We start from the raw sequence: 17,237 nt of genomic DNA, 5'->3' as shown, positions 1-17,237 counted from the left end.
ACATCTTTATCACTGGGTATGAAGGTGAGATTTGTCTGCGCAGCCAAATGTCCCGGTGTAGCCTGGACCACTGCTCCCCAGCAGCAGGAGCTGCCTCACCACCCCGTGTGGAACCACCCCATGGTCCCACCTGGAGGTGTCGAGGAGGGCTGCTGTGCCCTGAGCTAGCGTTGCTGATGGCGGGGCAAGGAGGGCCATGGGATGCTGCAGATGGGGTTCTTGTTGTCCCATCAGCTGATGATCCCAGCCACCTGTGGCATGTTTTCACACTAGAAAATGCCAGGCACCTGTGGTAGATGTTAGCATCTGCCATTGCTGTAGGAATTGAGGCAGCTTGGGTTGGACAATGCTGGCTCGTACCAGTCAAGCCATGAAATTTTTACCTTTCCTTTCCAGAGCTTCACCTTTGCTGGCACGTGGAAAACCTGCAGAGGCTGCAGGTCCTGTGGAGCTTATATCTGCCTGCTGCAACTTGCTGATGATGTCTTACGATGTCTGCGACTGAGCCAGGAGGAGTGATGGGGGTGCCTGAAATACTCATATTTGCTGCAGGGGTAAGGACACTCAAGGGGCACACTTAGAAACCAGAATGAGTCCCCATGCAGTAATATGAGTGATTGCTCTGGTACTATTCGATGTTGCCCAAGAAAAGCCACAATTACTTTTGTGTTGCTGGATGCAGATCCTTCACTTTGTCTGGAGCCTGCAGCTTGGGAACAGACATGAAAAGGATATTTCTGCAGGGTCAGGCAGGGTAATAGCTCCTGCTTTACTGCTGAGGCAGACACCTGGCTCTATGCCCGTTTCTCCTGTTGAATATTGGAGAAGGCATTACCCCTATTTCCAGTTAGAATCACTGCCCGGCACTTCCCCAGCCCCTATGCCTCTGGACTCAAATGTGGTTCAGCCCTGCCAGCAACCCTGGTAGGTCAGGGCTCTTTTATTTCTTGTTGTTGGATTTGTGTCTCTGTGTATCGCAAGGCTGCTTAAAGAAATTTCTTTTGAGGATTATAATCTTCCTTATACAAATTGCCTCACTGTAGTGTATCATAGACAACTCATTTAAGAAGCAGTAATGATTTCTTACTCATCAGAAGCAGTGTCCTTTCTTTGTAAGCCGTGCTGTTTATCAGCTCGAGTCACACACAGACTTCTCTTGATGAAACTCCAAGTGATGTGATCGAGGATTGTGTCCACGAGCATCATTTCAGGTAGGTCTGATGCATAAACTTGCTCATACGCACGCTTAGATTGAGATGGAAATCCGCTGATTTCAGTAGAATTTTTCAAGGACAGAGTCTGTAATTTGTCACCATAACCTCTGAAAGGTTTGTCTGCCACGCGGCTGTGTAGTCTGCTGCCTCGTCTGGTGGCTGGCAGGCAGATGGCACATGAGGCCACCAGCTCTCGTGGTCCTGGCACATGTGGGCATGCACGGTCCTTGCTCCTGGAGAGTGCGTTTCTCCTATGCCAAGTAGCACATTTATTTACCTGGACTCCACATTCTCACCTTGGAGGGGTTTCCTTTGTAAGATGCTTCATCTTCAGTCTACACAGGCTTTTTTGATCACGTTGTGACAGAAGTACTCGTTTCCTACTCACAATGTTGTATGTTTTTTTTAATGAGTCCAAAGAAATTTCATTAATAAATCAATTTGGGTTTTTCTTGAGAAAAAGACAGCGTTTATATATCAAAGTATATATTGATAATACTGCTTTACAAAGAGCTTTTGTCACTTTCTGGGATCTCTGAGGCTATCCAGGCAATCGCTGATGGGCTTTATTTTCCTGGCTTCACTACGCAATGCTATAACTTGAAATATCGCAATTTTTTAGTGTACATAGTCCTAAAATAGAGATTTTCCCATGAAGTAGATTAAGTAACATCTTTGAAGCTTTCATTCAAAGAATCTCTCTTCCACAAGGTGAGCGTTAACAAGATGGTAGTGTCACGTTTTCCTGACAAGGTTGCTAACGGAACAGATCATTAGAGAGAAAAGGATCAAAGCCTTTTCCACATGTTACATTTCAGGTAGACGCGAGTGTGTCACTGGCAGAAAAGCCAAAGTAGGAAACTTCACATGAGGGTAAGCTCATTCCTGCTGTCTGTATCTCCTTTGCAATTTCCTTTCAGCAAGTCACAAACTTCTTGAATTTTAAAAGAGTTTGTAATCCACCTGTGGGGGTTGATAGAGCTCTGATAAGAGACTTTGCAATATGACATTGGAAAAGGCGCTGGCTCTCCTTTATCATTAGTGGGCAAGACCTAAATACAGCATTAAAGAATTAAGTGTTTAATTCACACTGACTTCCCCAGTCTACTTGGTCTGAAGTTGCTTTTTTTTTGTTAAGCGTGGAAAAGTTACTCGGCTAACAAAAGACTGAATAAATTCACTGAGCCAGTGCAGTAAACCAGAAATGTTCGAGAATTATTTTGCAAAATCTTCTTAAGGACACTGGAGTCCCGAGCACAAATTTACTATCAATGTAAATGGAAAAAGAAGCTAATTTAGTGTGTAAAACCCATGGCTTTTCTCTCCCTGGTGGGACGTTCAGTGCTTTCTTCCAGGGATATGGAACATATAGGTGAGAGCCCAATAGCATAGGGAGCTCTTAGATCCTGATTGGAGGATATTCTGCAGGCAAGAAAGGCCCTTACATTACTTTATAAAGTCTGTTTAATTTGTTGGATTATCATTAACCACATTCATCTTTAAGTGCTGCTCAGCCCCTTGTCTAACTCGGGGAAAGAAAGCAAGAGCTGTGGTAAAGCTCAATGTTATACAATAGGATTGTAAGACGTGTAGCAAAAGTGCTTCTCAAACTTTTTACGGATACTCCGACACATTTGAAGTGTCTGACAGAAAAGAATACGCAAGGGCAGCAATGATCGATCCATGTTTTTAAGAAAAAAATTGAAGCCATATTTCCACTAGGGAATTTGGACAGACATTGATATATTTATCATGAAAGAGCCCGTGAGAGCCAGACTTTGCATCACTAAAAATGTAACCTGCTGCAAGAATTTACAGCTGCAATGTAAGATTCATAGCCGCTTTCTTTATTTATTGCAAAAATCTTTTGCAGCCAAGCAAAGGCATAAATATAAAATTAAATCACAAAACATACTTTGAACTAGTGCTAAGGACACTCCTTAAACTTACAAGGCCAAAGCAGCATAAAACTAATGTCGAAACACGATTGAGATGAACAGTTTTTATTTATGCATCTATTGTGCCAAACATCGCTCTACAGCTTATATGTAAAATCACTTATTACTTGAGAGTATTTGCTATATAAGCATAACAGGAGGACGTAAGGACAGCACATTGGACAAAGATACATCCATGAATTTCTGTTGTTATGATTTATAGTTTTTGTGTCACTGTAAAATTATTTTTACGGTTTATTTTTCAATGCATAGTGCGAGAGAACATTATATGCTCTTGAAAAATAGCTTCATAAATAATAACAGTCTATGACATGAGTTCTTTGAGTGCATAGATGTGAGTATAAATGTCTACGTTAGTTTAATAGTAATTTTAATATTAATTTTCCCTTTAGGTAACTGCAGACGTTTTAAGTGTCCAGGTTACTTTAGTGCTCCTGTGATGTATTATGGACAGATGAGGGATTTTCTGCTTTCTCAGTCTTTTCACATTTTCCTCTATGAGATCTCATAGTGATCTGAAGTGTGAAACTAGGGAATGGAGCACGATATCATGATATTCTCTGTAGCTGGAGAGAGAACAATATAAAATAGGTGATAGATGGGCACATTTTGTAGGGGGGAAAAAAAAAAAGACCTGGAGAGACAAGATTCTCTCTGTGGCCAAAACTCCACTTGATGTCTTTGAGATGAATCATAGAATAGTTTGGTTTGGGTTGGAAATGACCATTGAAGGTCATCTAGTCCACTCTGCCCTGCAATAAGCAGAGATGGCTTTGACTGGAGCCCCTTCCAACCTGACCTCGAAAATTTCCAGGGATGGGGCATCCACAGCCTCTTTGGGTAACCTGTGCTGGTGTCTCACTGTCCTCATTGTAAAAAATGTCTTTCTTATGTCCAGTCTCAATCTCCCTTTTAATTTAAAATCATAACGCCTTGTCCTGGTGCAACGGGCCCTGCAAAAAAGTCTGTCCCATCTTTCTTATAACGCTCCTTTAAGTGCTGAATGGCCACAATACAGTCTCCCTGGAGCTGTCTTTTCTCCAGGCTGAATAACTCCAACTCCGTCAGGCTTTTTTCACAGGAAAGCTGTTCTCTTCCTTTGATTGTTTTTGTGGCCTCCTCTGGACCAGCTCCAAGAGGTCCATGTCTTTCTTGTACTGAGAGTCCAGAGCTGGATGCAGTACTCCACGTGGGGTCTCACCAGAGTGAAGCAGAGGGACAGAATCGTGTCCCTTGACCTACTGACTGCAAGACAGGGATATGATCACATCTCAGTAGGAGGAAAATGGGAAAGAGAGTTGCAGGGCAAGACTAACCCTGTCTGGCACCGGAGAGAGCCTCGTGGGCCACTTGCCCAGCCATGGGCCAAGGACCGTGGGAGAGCAGAGCAGCTTTCTCCCTCTTAACAGCCAGGAGAAAAGGGGACAAAAGACAAATCATCACTAAGACCTATTGGTGTTAATGTATTATCTCGGTTAATGATGATCCACAGTTTCTATGTAGTGATTTTTCATCTCTAGATCTTATAGCTCTTTATCTCAAATTTGCTGGGTGCAAAACTGATTGATTGCACTTAGCAGCATTAGTATAATTAGCGCCGATTATTCTCTGAGCTTTCTCTTCTTTAATCATTCCTCTTCTGAACCTGTAAATTGGAACTTAATCCCTATTTATCAAATAGCGTAACTTTTAGCATCTGAAGACAGTGGATTTCGTTTAAGTCTTTCCACCTTAAACTCAGGCATTATTATGAAAGCTTTGGGAATATTTCTGTGGGGATTATATTGATGATAAGTACATAAAGATTTGGCTTTTTATATATCTTTTGATCTCTTGGAGATTTGAGCATTTTGAAAGAAGGGCAGGGGGAAGCAGCAGCACTAAAGGCAAAATATTGCTTCCTATTGTTTGTTGGGCTTGGTTGGGTTGTTTTTTTTTTCCCCCAGTTGTTTTGGGTTTTTTTTAATATCAAATTTTAGTATAAAACTTTAGCAATACTTTAATACTTTTCTCATACTGGTACTGCCATCTTCACTCCTTTGATAGGTTGATAGAAAAAGAGAGTCTCCTTCCTGCTTCCCCACACCTCCGTCCAATCATCATTTTCTGACAGTGGGGAAAGTCTAGGTAATTCTCTGTAATTCACAATGTCCGGGCATTTTGCCCATTAGGATCTTTTCCTCTTCATCATTCTGGTAGGCACAGCAACTCTTCTTAAAGTGAAAAGAAATATACGGGGGAAAAGTGACATCTTGATCCTATCCCAGAGTCCTGCTTAGGCAAGTGACTTGCTACAGATCATCTTTAATGTTTCATCGTACATAATTGGAACAGGAAACATTTAGGAATGTGCCAAAACCATTTCTGTAGCTGTAATTTACAGTGTCTCCACAAACTTCTGCAAATGGTATGGCTGTGCAACACCTTTATGCTCAGACCTGTACATAAAGGGACGATGGGGTCCCTTTACAGTCGGTTCTTTGACAGTATCCCTGTTTTATAGAATTTCCCTATACACAGTCCTCTGAATCACCCATTGGCCTTGTCTTGCTCAGCTGTGTGTCTCAAATATATCTGGACTGTATTGAAACTTGATGGTTAAGTTATTCTCATGATTTTGTCACTAAAGATGTTCTTAATCTTTCCTGTATGCAAAAAAAAATCATTTTTATATGGTGACTCATCTCCTCAATTTAGCATTACCATATGCTGTTGATTGCTTATTTAAATTGCACTAATATAAAATGCTGAAGTTTGGTTTCAGTGACATTTTTGAGTGGGGTGTGGTACATTATTTGTAGTATATGATTTTTGACTGCACCCACTGGAGATTTATCATGTACTAATTTTTATTAGAGGAGAAATACTTGTCTGGTGAACAAGTGTATAGCGAGAAGGAAAAGCTCATCTCTAGATTTGCAGGATCTTTATTAAAGGGAAAAACATATGCAACTTTTCCCTCATTTTGAGTAGCGTTAGACCAATTGCCCTCAATCGTTTCCTTGTACTCCACTTGCCACCAACCCAAGTTCTCTGCTTCATTCCTTCCTGCTTCAAGTAGGCACAGGAAACACATTCTCTTTCGGATTCAGATCTGTTCTTTTTCAGGCATAGTTTATTTTTCTCAGAGAAACTACATCTATAGTTTTCTGTTTCTATCATTTGGGGATATTTTCTGGAAGAAGAAAGCCCATTTTTTTTCCGAGAGTTTATTTTCCAGTCACGATCTTGTGGTTTTTTCTTTTTAATTTTCCATGAATCCAAAAATTCATTCTTTCTTGGGTGTCACTGCAAATTGAAAAACTAAGTGGTTTCTTCTGAGATTACCCAGTAATTCTTTTCCATTTTAAACCTGATTATGAAGTTTGAATTCAGTTTTTAGCCTAATGATCTCTCATCAGGTAAATGCAAAGAAAGAAAACAATGAGATGGGAGAAGAAACAGCAGATGGTACATATGTCTCTTTATCTTTCTCCTGACCTTCTGAATTTAAGACACTGCTGTATTTCAAAGACAAGGCATGAGCTGGGGAAGGGACCTCAAATGACGTCATATATTCTACTAAACTTTTATATGATTTTTCTAAATTTCTAACCTTTCCAATTGCAGTCAATTTACCTGTTTTGTTTTGGTTTTATTAAATCTTGTATAAAACCACATTAGCTATTTAGTTCTGTTTGTTCTTACTACAAATATTGTTTTGTGGTTGCTTGCTTGACTAATTCCTGTAGTTGCTGTCTTGTGCGATGTAAACAATACCCTCCCAGCTTCTGTGTATGGAGTCTTTCAAACATCTCCATCCTCACAAGTGCATTAAAATGCAGGAGAAACTCAGACCTTTGCTAAAGATGCAAATTTATACTTTGTGGCAGGGTGATTTAATATTTCCACAGTTGTTGATACTTTCAGGTTTAAGTTTTTAAAGAACATTTGGCTACAGCAGCGGGGAATCCTTGGCAGGATCTGGTTCATAGACTGCAGGTTGCTAACAATTGGGCAGGTATTTGTGATCGTCATATGTAAAATGAGACCCAGCACTGAGGAAACACAGAAATAAGAGTGTTTTTTCACCTTACTTTAAGTTAGTATCCACATTGATAGAAACAGAAAACTATAGATGTTTTTTCTCTGAGAAAAATAAACTATGCCTGAAAAAGAACAGACCTGAATCTGAAAGAGAATGTGTTTCCTGTGCCTACTTGAAGCAGGAAGGAATGAAGCAGAGAACTTGGGTTGGTGGCAAGTGGAGTACAAGGAAATAATTGAGGGCAATTGGTCTAACACTGGCAACGTACAGTCCATCCCATATTTTAAACCAAAAGTTGCCATAGTGAGCTTCTGCTGCATTCCTGTATTACCTCTACGGAGGTAGACTTGGCCCAGCTCCTAACGTGGTCTTGCCTTAAGCGTCTGAGCAACTGAAGAACTCCGACAAGTAGTAAATTATCCAATTCTATGTAATTTGATTAAATTGCACTGGTATCAAACTGTCTTTGTGACTGGCTAGGTGTGCATTTAACCTGTCTCTTCACTGAATCTGAAGAGTAGGGTACAGATGTAGGTAGGCACTATGGTTACGCCTGTACTGATCTCTGCTGGGTGGTGGCGGATAAATGGGAATAGATTAAAAGGTAAACAGGGTGTTCTTCAGTATTAGTTGTGAAGTGGAAGCACAGGTGGAACAAAGACACTGATATTAATCTATCAGCCTCGGATGAAGGCAAAAATAAGAAAACTATCGATTCTTTTTTTAACGTCATTCGAATCATTAATGTATCGCTTCCTTGTGAAAAATGACCCATCCTCATCCCTTCCAATCCTGGCGCTTTTGTAATCAGTTTTTATTAGATAACCTATTTTCTGTAAATCACATCTGGAACATTATAGCCCAGACTTCTCAATGAAAGTCAAACCATCTTCTCAGCAAGAACACTTGTTAAATTATTTATTTATATGAAAAAAACCACTTCATAGTTAAGTAAGAATTATAAGGGAAGGGATACTTTAAAAAAAATTAGGTATTTAAAAATGTTATCTACAAACCTTGGTAAAGCTTTTGTCCTTGTCATATAAGCTGTTCACCTTAAATCTACACTTAATCTTTTTCATTTAGAACTTAATGCCAAAGTCCAGTAGTAAGGTAGCAGAAACGTACCTCATAACCACCTGATACGAGAGATCAGCCTTCTTTAGAGAATACGAAGTAAGCAAATATCAGATTCTGGGTGTCTTTAGGTAATTAATTTTGTGAAAGAATGTGATGTTCTGTTTTGTGTCATACTGGATCATGCTGGACTTCAGATGGAATACAGTATCAATTATTCAAATATTCATCACAAGGCAGAAGGTTCAGGAATTTCATCCCGAGACATTCCGAAGTTATTCTTTTAATTCACCACTTCGGTAGTTTAGCTGCTGCTGTCCTTTCTTTTCAGTCAGTTCTCACTGACCACAGAAACACTTCAGCCTTAAAGGCAGGTATCACCAGAAACCTTTGCACAATTTTGAATCTCAACTTCACAGCTTCTTAAAAGCTTTAGCGAAGTTTTTTTATGGAATATGAGAACTGATTTCCTGAAAAAATGACAACAATTATTAATTTATCGGGCTTAATTCTATCTGTGAGGATTTAATTGGAAAACGGGTTTTTTTTCTGTTTTTCATCAACCAGATCTCATCACTTCATATTAAATATAAATGTATTTCTAGAGAATAAGCCGTTTTAGTTGAAGACCTCAAATTGCAGAGAAGAAAAAGTTGATTAACTGGTCTGCATTATTCACACTATTCCAGAGGCCTTATGCCTTTTTTTTTTGCTTAAACCAGCATGGGTAAGGAATTGATCTTTCTCCATATTGCCAGGCGTGGAGATGCACAGATGGACAGCAGGTCCTCGAGAAGTTCCACGCTAAAATAGCTGTTCTGCTTACAGCAGTAGATGGGGACACAGAAGACGGACTCAGAATCTTATTCCCTGCCCAAAGTAAGGTTTGACTGTAGGAAGAGCATTAATGTGCTTTAGCTATTTTTACATTAGCTCTCAGAGAAAAAAAAAATGTTCTTCTTTTTTTTTTTACCTAGATGTAGCCAAAGGTGATGTTTTTTAGCTGCCTGTGATTAACAATCTCTGAATTCCTTTGTACCTATTAAGCCTTTACAACTTCTCTGAAATTCATTAGTTTCTCATTTATATGGGGAGGGTGTGTTTAACATTTAATACCTTTGGCTACTTTTGTTCTTTATGTTCAGATACTTTTTGATGGGTACTAAACCTCCATTTTCTAGTCCTTTTTGGATAGCCACCAGAACTCTGTGAACTTCTCTGCTCCAAATAACAGCATTGACAATAGCACAGGAAAAGACAGCTTCTGAAAGAAGGACATCAGATGAATTTATTTTCAGCCTGGAGCTTTCATATTTAAAAATAATCACAAAGCATGCCACGTTTTATCAAAGGTACACGATCTTTTTATTCTATTAATGTACAATTTAATGCAAGCGCACTAAAATAGGATCAATCACGTTAATTTTTAAAGCCATCTTCTGTACATTGTCTTTTTTTGAAGAAAAGTAAAAAAGCTCATTTTTCACCAATGTTATAGATGGCTTCTTATGGTTAGTTCCAGTACAAATGAAAACAAAATTAAATAGAATAAAATAAAATTCTTCTGAATTGCCTGGATAAGTAAGCATCAGTTTCGTCTGACTATTCAATACGCACTGATTGCAAAGAATATTTGCAATTATGCATCAACCTTCTGTGTTTTATCTGTGCTTTATAACTTGATATTTCATTATTTTAATTATTATTATCCTTTCAAAGAGAATTGTACAAATGATGAATCCAACTTTGATTCATATTTGCTATGGCATGAAAATCGCCTTCCCTCAAGCTATTGAAAATATGTTTATTCTTTAACAGAGTAAGAAACTAAAACACTCTGAGTAACACAGAGTTTTCTTCGTACCTCTGCTTTGAGCTCAGATCTTCTTTGTTTTAATGTTTTATGGTGTTAAAACACTTTTTTTATCTAATGAGATTCCTACACCGAAGTACAATAATTAGAGTGCATATTTTGATCCAAATACTGGTAGGCTAAAGAATAAGATGAGAAATAGAAAAGAGGAGGCAATTACTGAGCAAGTGTGCAAATCCTGGGCAACGTTTGTTAATAACATGTTAATAATGTTTGTTAATAACAAAGTTTGTTAATAACATGTTAGGACACAAGGGCCCATAGCAGTAAAAAATAAAGCACTTATATTTAAATCTATATTTGCACATCATATTATCTCTTTTTTTCCAGGCTTTTCTAGGATCCTGGTACGTTTTTAGATGTTGTATTGAACTGAGACCATAACTGTGATATAGGCAATTGCTGCTGACGAACTGTCATATTAGCCAGAGGGTGTCATAAAAGCATATTAAAAAGATACAGTGCTCTTGGGGTAGATGAGCTAAGATAGTCAAAATTTATGAAATAAAGGACCTAAAATATTTTGTATAACATATACAGTTTTGTGCAATTATAAAGGCCCCACCTTTTTTTTCTCATGACTTAGATGTATGTAAGGCACTAAAAACTCATTATTGTTGACAAGCAAATTCTCAATATGTGAGAAATTCTTGCTCTTGTATATTTGGGACCTAAACCTCTGACTTTTCTTATTAGATTGATGTAGGAGTAGTCATGCAACAGGCTTTTTCTCCCTTCTCGATTGCCTTGCTGCCCAGCAGTAAGTTAACTGCCACTTTAAACTACGCTTAAAAGATTTTAATCCCAAGGATCACCCACACCTGAGAGCTGGAGGGAGAGGAGTTCAAGACATGCATGAAGTCATAAGTAAACAATGGTGTGGGAGAACAATCTGTCATGATTTTAAAAGAAAACAGGTTTGTTGAATTTGAACTTTACAAAATGGGCATGGTGGATCAAATTGAGGGGAAGCAATCTCCAGCTACAAAGGGCACTGCACACAAAAAAAGGTGACCTCTGTGCATGGTTGAGGGAGGGGTCAAGCAAAGACCACTAATCTGAAGAGCCAAAGAGAGCGAGCAAAGCGGGGAGAATGTGATTCAGCAGATTAGAAAGGTCAAAATAATACCTAACTTAAATTCATGGTTTCTTGTGCTGAAAGTAACATGACCATGGATATTCACAGTACAAATTTATGTGCAGCTCTTGAGAGAAATGGAGACCTGAAAGTTTGCCTCACCAGAATGTTAGTCCTCAGGCAGCGTTCTAGGGTGGCTTTAAGCAAATATTTACTGACTGGGCTGTTGTTCACTGCAATCTAATAGGAGAACAATAGCAATGAAATATCATCTGTTACCTCCCTGCCATTAGTATCCACTGAGCTCCATAATAAGTGAGGACATTCTCCTCTTGACAATGTATATATGTATGGATCAAGAAGATGATGTCCATTTCAGACTATGGTTTGAATATTAATGTGAGAAAAAAATCAGGGTAGACAACAAAGAGAAACACAAGCGTCTTGTCTTAAAGCATATGCGTCATTTCACGTTCTTAAAATATTTTCATGGGAATGTGTTACCTAAAGTTTACTGAAAATGATTCTTCTTGGCTATAGTGATATGCAGGACTGCAGTGTGACTTCCGGCTCCTAGACTGGATCTGGAAACTGTGATGTTTGTGGGATGTATGGTTGAGTTCTCACTGATGTGGGACCAGGACACCTCTAATCCACAAGCTGGTTGCAGATGTGCTGTGACGATAGCCCAGCTGCGTCGTGTGCACAATCCACAACTCACAGTTGTGGTACCACAGAGCAGTGTAACATCATGAGGACTGATGAAGGTGATAACTAGAGGTGAGGTACTGGCCAGCACTGTTGGAAAGGCTAAGCTGAATACAGAGGATAAGCATCACCAGACTAGTTGGCTGTGCTCCAGCGAACCTTCATTTCAGTCAGATGCACCTGACCACTCAACAGCAGCTCATTTGAAACACTTAATTCACAGCTGCTTTATTCTATGCCAGCCCTGAAAACAGAAATTAGTCTCTTGTTTAGTTAATCATGGTCCATGTCATTCCTCTGGGACTCTTTGAAAAGTCGGTCTCCTTCAGTGGGATTTACACCCTTCTAACGTTTCTTCATGTTCACCACAGGCATGAAGAATAACTGTTGTCTTTTTTTAGAGCTACCTTTCTCGTGTTTGTACATCCCTTTCTCACTATTCTCTAATCTGGATTAAATATCTGTTGGTTTCAAAGAAGATTGACCCTTCCTTGCCCCATCTCCTGGCTGGAAGAAGGGCAGCTTTTGTGATGTTTACAGAGATCATCTAGACCTTTCTTCTTCATGTGGACCTGTAGGATTTCAAGTTTGTTTTCCCCCCCACAGCTGCTGCTGCGCGGCCCCAGAGCAGGGTACGGAGCTGAATGAGGATGGAGCTTCGGACGCCGCTGTGCAGAGGGTTCAGGGATTTCCAGGCAGCTTACATGAGGCCAACAGGTAGGATGAGATCTTCTACCAGCCCTGCCACTGGGAATGTTCTTGAAAACAAAAGGGATTATGTGCTGCAATTATTCCATATTTCTTCTCTTAAAAGTAAAGGTGTCACACAGCTGTATTGCAGTTCTGTAGTTTTGGCTAGAACTACATGGTTTTATACCCTGTCCTAATATGGTAAAAAGATGGATATGTCAAGAAAATAATCTATACGTTTTTTAAATAGGAGCTGTTTAAATTAGAAAACTTAAGTAATCATAATTGTTTCTACTTCGTAGAATTTTATACTTTCAATCCTTTTCTTATTGCCTGTAGAAATATTCAGTTTGTTTTTCTTTCCTTTTTCCCCTCTTTATTTTGGATGCTACAGAGCAACTAGTGCACTTGCTCTTTCTTTTTCTCTTTTACTCTCTTTAGCTTTCTTTTTCTTATGGGACAGAAGAGAAAATTGAGAAAATAAATATGAAGAGTATTTGAGCATTAGGCATTCTATTGAACCCAGTAGAACAAAAAAAACCAAACAAGGAAAACAAACTGAAAAAGTGTCAATTCTGAGCTGTCACACAATCTTCCTTCTTGTGCAGATATATTATCTCATCTTTTAGCTAAGCCGAACCTTATGGGAAAGTGTTTGGAACCTCATCTCAGGGGTGTGTGTCTAAACTTAATACCTAAGACCTAATATTTTTGTAAAAGGACTAAAGGAATTTCGGATTGCAAGCTCAATGGTTTGGACTGTGACCTTCTTTTATTTAAAAAACATCAGTTTCTTCAAGTCTCTGAACCTGACAGAACAACTAAGTAATTTTTTTTTAAATATAAATAGGGAAAAGCTGTTTTTTAACACTTCCATTTTCTTGTCCATAAGGCATGTAAAATAACACATCTGTAGTAATGCAAATAACTTGCTTGTGAGGACAAGCTGAAATTTACCCTTCTCAGGCAGTTTATATTTATTCATCAGCATTCGCATTTTGTCTCATCAACACATGTAGGCACTTCTATTTTTGAAAGGCCTCGTTTATCACTTGTTGAATCTTTGAAGCTGAAAAGCTTTTTCTCGAAAACTTGTTCCTTAGATTGACAGATTCTTATGTTAACTAGAGAAAAAAACAAAACCCCACCCCACCCACCTTTCTACATATGTTATACCAGGAGCCAAACGTTTTCCGCATAAAAACTTTAAAATGCATTATAAAAAAAGATGTCTTTTCGTCAGCTGATTTAGGGACTTGGATTCACTTCTCATCGTGCATTTTTAACTCTTCATAGGTTTTTCCACTGCGTTTGTATTTTGTCTCCTATTGCAAACAGCTTTTAGGGTAGAAAATGAAATCGAGGTTTATTTTTAATATCAGATGAATCATGGTCAAACTTCCAATGTGTCCCTAATATTGGTGAGGGGGCTGGAGAACAAGTCTCATGAGGAGCGGCTGAGAGCTGGGGTTGTTTATCCTGGAGAAGAGGAGGCTGAGGGGAGACCTTATTACTCTCTACAACTACCTGAAAGGAGGTTGTGGAGAGGAGGGAGCTGGGCTCTTCTCCCAAGTGACAGGGGACAGGACAAGGGGGAATGGCCTCAAGCTCCGCCAGGGGAGGTTCAGGCTGGATATCAGAAAAAAAATTTAATGGGAAGAGTCATTGGGCACTGGCAGAGGCTGCCCAGGGAGGGGGTGGAGTCACCTTCCCTGGAGGTGTTTAAGGGATGGGTGGATGAATTGCTTAGGGACACGGTTTAAGGGAGTGTTGGGAATGGTTGGACTCGATGATCCAGTGGGTCCTTTCCAACCTGGTGATTCTATGATTCTACTATCACGGTAAATGCTGTGCCATACAGGCTGGTCCAGATGACTTTTATTTTATTCCCTTTCTAATTAGGAAGTCGATGGCTACAGTTCAGTTGTTGCTGTGATCTGGTAGCAGAATACAGTTGTATCCTGGTGCCTTGAAATGATCCTCTTTGGGAAACAGCCGGCCCTTTGCCACATTCGGGTGTTTTGTTCAGCAAAGGGAGTTTCTCTTGCTTTTCATGCCGTGTCCACTTCTGATTCTTTTGGGTAGTAGTCAACATGCCCAACACCAGCTGTCTGAAGACACGCTAGGACCGTCAGAGTGGTGCATTTCAGATATTCAGTAGTATATCTGTCTTTAGGTATTGAAGTTGCATACGAAGTACATTGAAAATCAAAACAAAGGTTTCCTGTTTATGAAAAATTATATATTTATGCAATATACATATTTCATTTCCTGTTGGTTTTATAATTAGCAGGTTCATTCCTGAGAATAATTTCTTTTTTTTTCAGAATTTCATATATCTTCTTTAATCAGCCAACATACATATTTGTCTTGCAGACAAATGCATTATAAGACACATATTTCATCACAGAGTGGCTTCCAGAAATTAATTTCCATATCTACTCTGCATGAATCAGCAGAACACCTCTATAAATCTTCACAACCTATAAAGCTTTTTTTAAAATAGAGTTGTGTCCTCACTCTGATGTTCTGTAATCAACTTTGTCAGAAGCACTGTCAGTCTTTTTTTCTTTAAAATATTAGTTTACTAAAATTTTTAGCTGCTATTTGTAAGAAGGAGAAGGAGAGCCTGCATATTATATTTAAAATTATTAAAAGATTGGTGAGCATTCATAACTGGGAAATCCTGGGAGAATATTTTTTTCTTTGCAGCGGCCTGTGTAATTGAGTGAATATATATTGGTAAAAACATTATTCTTCATTCTCTTCTTCCAGTAACTTGAGGTGGATCACAGCTTAGACAAAGTCATATTTCCCTCTCCTGTAACACTGCATACAGGTGGATCAGTCATAAGAAATCACAAACTACTCAGCTCGAATAGTCAAACTGAGCACTCAGATACAAGAACAGGATACAGAAGTGTATTTTTTTAGCCATGTTCTGCTCCAGCAGTGACTACAGTAGCAGTAACCATAGTGGACTGTACCTCATTAGGAGGCACATAAAAGTTTCATAGAATTATAGAGTGGTTTGGGTCAGAAGGGACCTTAAAGATCACCCCCTTCCAACCTCCCTGCCATGGGCCAGGGACATCTTTTACTGCATCAGGTGGCTCTCAGCCTCATCCAACCTGACCTTGAACACCTCCAGGGATGGCACATCTACTTCTCTGGGCAACCTGGGCCAGGGCCTCCCCATCCTCACAGGAAAACATTTCTTCCGAATATCTCGTCTAAATCTCCCCTTTTTCAGCTTAAAACTGTTGCCTCTCATCCTCTCCCTGATCCAGAGCCCCTCCCCGGCTTTCCTGCAGCCTCCTATCAGTACTGGAAGGGTGCTCCAAGGTCTTCCTGGAGCCTTCTCTTCTCCAGAGTGAACAACTCCAGCTCTCTCATCCTGTCCTCACATGGGGGCTGCTCCGCTTACCACAGGATCAGTCACCTGGAGAGGTTAAGGTAGTTGCCTGGCAAAGGATGCAAGTATTTTTATCCAGCAGTGGCAGAGATTTTTCCTTTTGGCCATGTTCCACCAAACCTTCATTTCTGTTGGATACACCTGACCACTTAGCAGCAGCTCAGCTGAAACATTTAAATCACAGCTGCTTTATTCTGTGCCAGCCCTGAAAACAGAAATTAGTCTCTTGTTTAGTTAATCATGGTCCATGTCGTTCCTCTGGGACTCTTTGAAAAGTCAGGTCCCTTTCACTGGGATCTACGCCCTTCTAACATCTCTTCCCATTCGCCACGAGCATGAAGAATAACTGTTTTCCTGTTTCTTTTTTAGAGCTACCTTTCTCGTGTTTGTATATCCCTTTCTCACTATTCTCTAATCTGGATTAAACAACTATTTCTTTCAAGCATTCCTCATAACTCACCTTTTCCAGACTTCGGATTACTCTATGCTTCTTACCACTTAAGATTTAACACTAAAAACCACTGAACCTGGGGGCTTAATGTCGGGTAAGCTGGAAAGGAGCTAAGAAAGAATGAAAATGTAGCTACAGAAGAACAAACGGCTCCGAGTGTAATAATTAGCTATTGAAGGCCTATGAATGATAGATGGAGCAATCTCAGGCAGTTAAATCCATTTGATGAGACAGCATTGGTCATCAAGAGGGACACGGATAGGATGGGAAAGAGGACAGGTAACAGCTTTGTAGGTGGGCAGAACCATGTCTGTATGAAATATATAAAACACTCTCAGATACCATAACCACTGTTATGGAAAAAAGTCGGTATAATCCTGAAAGACTGAGGAGGAATGCCTAAGCTCACTCCTATCCATAAGGCAGGCACCCGTCATAGTTGACTAAAGAAATCTTGTACTATGTATGTACGCTAAAAACCTGACTAACTTATCGTCACTGAAGCAGCACAAACTCACCCCGAATCTTCTAATAGATGCTTTTTATTTTAATGCAAAAATAGCTCTTCTTGTAACAGTATGGTATCAACTATAGGCATTAATATTTTTAAAATATATTTTTTCACGTGCAAAGAGAACGTATGTGCAGGGGTCCAACAGCAAAACAGCTAAGCCGTTTAAGAGCCGTCATTAAAACAAGGCTTACTGTTGTTTTCAGCAAGAGATGGTATCTGTACGAAAGTAGAC

This window comes from Cuculus canorus, chromosome 4, assembly GCF_017976375.1.
Source record: "Cuculus canorus isolate bCucCan1 chromosome 4, bCucCan1.pri, whole genome shotgun sequence".
Taxonomy (NCBI): domain Eukaryota; kingdom Metazoa; phylum Chordata; class Aves; order Cuculiformes; family Cuculidae; genus Cuculus; species Cuculus canorus.
This window is presented reverse-complemented; position numbering follows the sequence as displayed.